Below are 3954 nucleotides of genomic sequence, written 5' to 3' on the forward strand. Positions count from 1 at the left end.
TGGTTAAGCACCTATGGGTTCAACACCTGGAACAAAATTTTTTTTTACAAGTTTCTGGTGTTTCCCCTCTAAACATGATGATCCACTCACTGAACAGTCATAATAAGGAAGAATTCACTTTTTGACCTTTCAATTGAATGCACTGTTTTTACGTTTTCAAACATTGAACCATCCTTGCATTCTAGTAATGTGCCTTTTAAAAGAAGTGATGAAATTTTATTAAATTAAAAAATTTTTTTTTGCATTGATATTTAGATGTGAGATTACTCTGCAGATTTCTATTTGGGGAGTTATTTTTATCAGGTTTTAGTACAGGGGATTAGACTGTCATTGTAAAAAGAACTTGGCAAATTTTCCTTCTGAATGGTCTAGCAGTTTAAGTAGTGTTGAAATTGTTTCTTTCCCAAATGTGCTTTTTTAATTTTTTAATTTCGTGATGGAATCATTTCAGTGAGAACCTATTTTGAGGATGGTTTCTATGATTACATTTCCAATGCCATACATTGTTACTAGACAGACTGGAATCTTGCAGAGAGGGAAGAGTGATGGCAGAATTAGTGAGCGAACTCAGCCTGGCATTTGGGGTAATATGGAGTCTTTGGGAGACTAAATTAGATTGAAGCAGGCTACGCACCTGCAGACGCAGCCCTAACCCCAAGACTGCAAAGCCTGCAAAGCCTGCATTTTCTCTTCCCAATGAACCTTGGGGCCCCGCCCACAGCAGGCCAGGTGCTATTGTTGGACAGTGTCTTAGTCTCCCAGGGCCAGGGCCCCTGTAATAAATGATCACAAGAAAAGTGACTTAAAACAACAGAAAGATATTTTCCCACAATTCTGGAGGCTGGAACTCTGAAACCCAGGTGTCATCAGGGCCACTGCTCCTGCTGAAGGCTGGTTCTCTTGCAGGTCCTGGTGCTCACTGGCTCATTCCTGAATTCCTCCAATCTCTATCTCCAATGTCCCATGACGGTCTTCCCTCTGGGTGCCTCTGCGTCTCTTCATTTCTTTTAAGGACACCAGCCTTTGGATGTAGGTCCCCTGCCCTTCATCCATTGTGACTTCATCTTAATTACCTGTAGAAAATATGTCCAAATAAGGGTGCGTTCACGGGTACCAGGAGTCAGGATCTCCACATACATTTTGCAGGGAACACGATTCATCTCACAGCAGCTGGAAAACACCCATATCCTTTAAGAAATCTCCCTTTCATTGAGCACTGTGGCACACGGGGGGGGGGGGGGGGGGGGGGGGGCAGCTTCTTAGGAGACAAGCAACAGTTCAGGAGTTCGAGGCCAGCCTGAGGGCAATAGAGTGAATCTAGGTCTAAAAAAAGATAAAAAGAAAAAGGAAAGAAGTTCCCCCTTTGGTGCAAATCCATGTCTAAGAGTGAAACCCATCACCTTATCATCTCTACCAGCCAAGCTTGTGCCCTGGGGCAAAATCATAGCAATAATGGCTCTGATGTAAGAGGGCCTATTGACTGCCAGGCACTGGGCTCTGGGTACAATGTCAGGTTAGAGACAGGGAATGGGGAAGGGCTAGGGACCTCAGCCCCACCCAACACACTTCCTACGGAGGGAAACTGGGCCATCTTGCAGTTAAAGGGAGGAAGCCAGATGGTCCACAGGGGAATGTAAGATCCTGAAGGGAAGTCCCTGATCTTGCCCATGCGCAATAGCCCAAGGGACTGACCTAAAGTTACTTTGTTGCTAGTTAACATATCATTAACATTGTGCTTACCCTCCCTTTTGCACATTTTCCAAGGGAAAAGAAACATGTGCTTGAGCGATAGAGAAGACATTATGTCAAATGCTGCTGTCAATCAAGGTTCCAGTCAACCCCAGGTCCACCCTTGGGAGAAGGGGAGAACCAGCCCGATAAGGGCAAGCTCCAGGGTGTATGCAGACAGGATTGGAGCTACTTTGCAGCTTGGCCCACTCCTCTCTCCAGAATGTTCTTTTCTTTTTAATAAACCTGCCAAGGTTTTGCTCAGTTCTTTGCTTGGGATGCCGGGAACCGGGACCTGGACCCCCCTAGAGATCCCTACCCTTGTGCTGATAGCACTTTTGTCAATATTAGGTGGTGGGAGGAACCCAGCTGGTCACAGGCGGAGGCAGGGCCTTTTTTTTGGAGGCGACCTGGCCCCTGGGAGGCTGAGCTGCTGGCTCTGGAGTCGGCCTTTGTCTGCTTGTTGGGCAGCGGGAGGGGAGAGGTGGGGCTGAGATGGGCCATGCACAGGGGGCTCCTTTCCTGGCCCAGGACAGACCCAGGATCGGTGGCTTCTGACTGCCCATCCTTGAGCCTCCCCCAGCCTCCACCCCCAGCCCTCTTCAGGGAAAGGAGTGTGACCGGAGGACACAAGCCTGGCAGGACAGATGGCACCCCGGGTGCTCTGCCCTTTCCCAGGTTTCCCACACTCCCAGGGAGGGCCGCCCAGTCCCCAGCGATGGCGAGCACCATGACCCTATCCAGGAGCGTGGGACTGACTCCCTCCCTGTAGGGACAGCTGCCACAGTGGCCCTCAGCCACTGACTCCCTGAAGAGAGGCCTCAGGTCACCCAGAGTCATGCCCCCTCCTCAGGGCAGACCTCTCTGGAGTGCACGGAGCCCAGGACTCCCCACAGTGCCTTCCTGCTGCCTTCCTAGCCTCCCCCAGGCCACGACCCCCAGGCCAGCCCCCACTCAGCGCCCTGCGACCTCATCATCTGCTCCCGACAGGAGCGCCTCCCCCCCCAGAGGGAGAGCTGCAAGGAGGAGGCTGTGTCCCCTCGTCTCTGCCAGGCACCCTCTTACCAGGGGTCTATGTTTCCACTTAGCATCCCTTGTTTTGGGTGCTGTTCCTGTGCCACCTGCCTGCAAAGCAGGGTATTTTCTTGGTCCTCATTTAACCCTTTTATATCTCGGTGCAGTGGCTTCTGGGGCAGCAGACTAGCTTGGGGGTCAATATTTGGTTCATAAGACCTGCTTACCGCCTCCCCGTCCTTTTGACCACCCCGTGGACTTCACATTACATTGACCGGGCTGAAAGGGTCCCACCTTTTCTCCCCACCCCCTCAGCACCCCTAAGATATCCTCTCTGATTCTGAGGAGTGACTAGCCTCAGGGAACCAAGGTGCCAAAGTGCCCAGCCACTTTCGACAAGGACTTACATGTTTATTTTTATTTAACAAATGTGTAGAGTGTGTAGACTAGACCCAGAGGCCAGTCTAAGTGCTTTCACTCATTTAATCCCCGTAACAACCCCAGGATATAAGTCCCTACTATTTATTTATGTATTATTAGAGATGAGGAACAGAGAGGTCAAGGAACTTGCCCATGGTTACACAGCAAATGAGAAACAGAGCTGAACTTGAACTCAGCCAGGATGGCTCCAGGGCCACCTGTCTCCTGGCTGTTGGTTGGGTCACCCTCTCAGAGTCAGAGCTCTCTGCCCCCACCCCTCCAACCCTATTACGCATCCCACCTGCTCCACTTTCAAAGTCTACCCATCAACCTCCAGTTCTCACCTCCTCCATCCCTGCCTCCTGGTGCCAACCTCCTGGATGCAGCTGTCACCGCCTCGCTGGACTCCAGCGCTTCCTCCTCTCCCTGCCTCCACCTCACGGGGCTGCACACGGCAGCCACGTGTTTTCTTGAAACCACCGGGGAGGCTTGGAATGAATTCTGGTTCACGCTCTGCCAGGGAGGGACCTGGGATGCTGCGCCCAAGGAGCCAGACACAGCAGGATGCACGTGTCGGCGACACCTAGAACAGAGGCCCCGCATGGAGGCGGGAGGGAGGAGGGTGTCACGCGCTGGCCAGGCACAGGGGCCGAGTGTGATTGCTTGGTGGCTACAGAGTCTCTGGGGCGATGAAAAAGTTCTGGAAATAGACTGCGGTGGTGGTCGCACAGCCAGCGAATGCAAGGAGCGCCACGGAGGGCACTCTTAAAAATAGCTAAAGTGCTATTAATA

General features: G+C 51.5%; 1 long non-coding RNA gene across 1 annotated transcript; it reads right to left on the reverse strand.

The window, feature by feature from the left end:
• Positions 1-802: 802 nt before the first annotated feature.
• On the reverse strand, positions 803-3743 carry LOC120887405 (uncharacterized). The gene is made up of 2 exons (XR_005730644.2): positions 3507-3743; positions 803-1073 (listed from the first exon to the last, which is right to left on the reverse strand). It is a non-coding gene; the product is annotated as an uncharacterized LOC120887405 (long non-coding RNA).
• Between the last annotated feature and the right edge of the window lie 211 nt (positions 3744-3954).

Source organism: Ictidomys tridecemlineatus, chromosome 10 (assembly GCF_052094955.1).
Source record: "Ictidomys tridecemlineatus isolate mIctTri1 chromosome 10, mIctTri1.hap1, whole genome shotgun sequence".
Taxonomy (NCBI): domain Eukaryota; kingdom Metazoa; phylum Chordata; class Mammalia; order Rodentia; family Sciuridae; genus Ictidomys; species Ictidomys tridecemlineatus.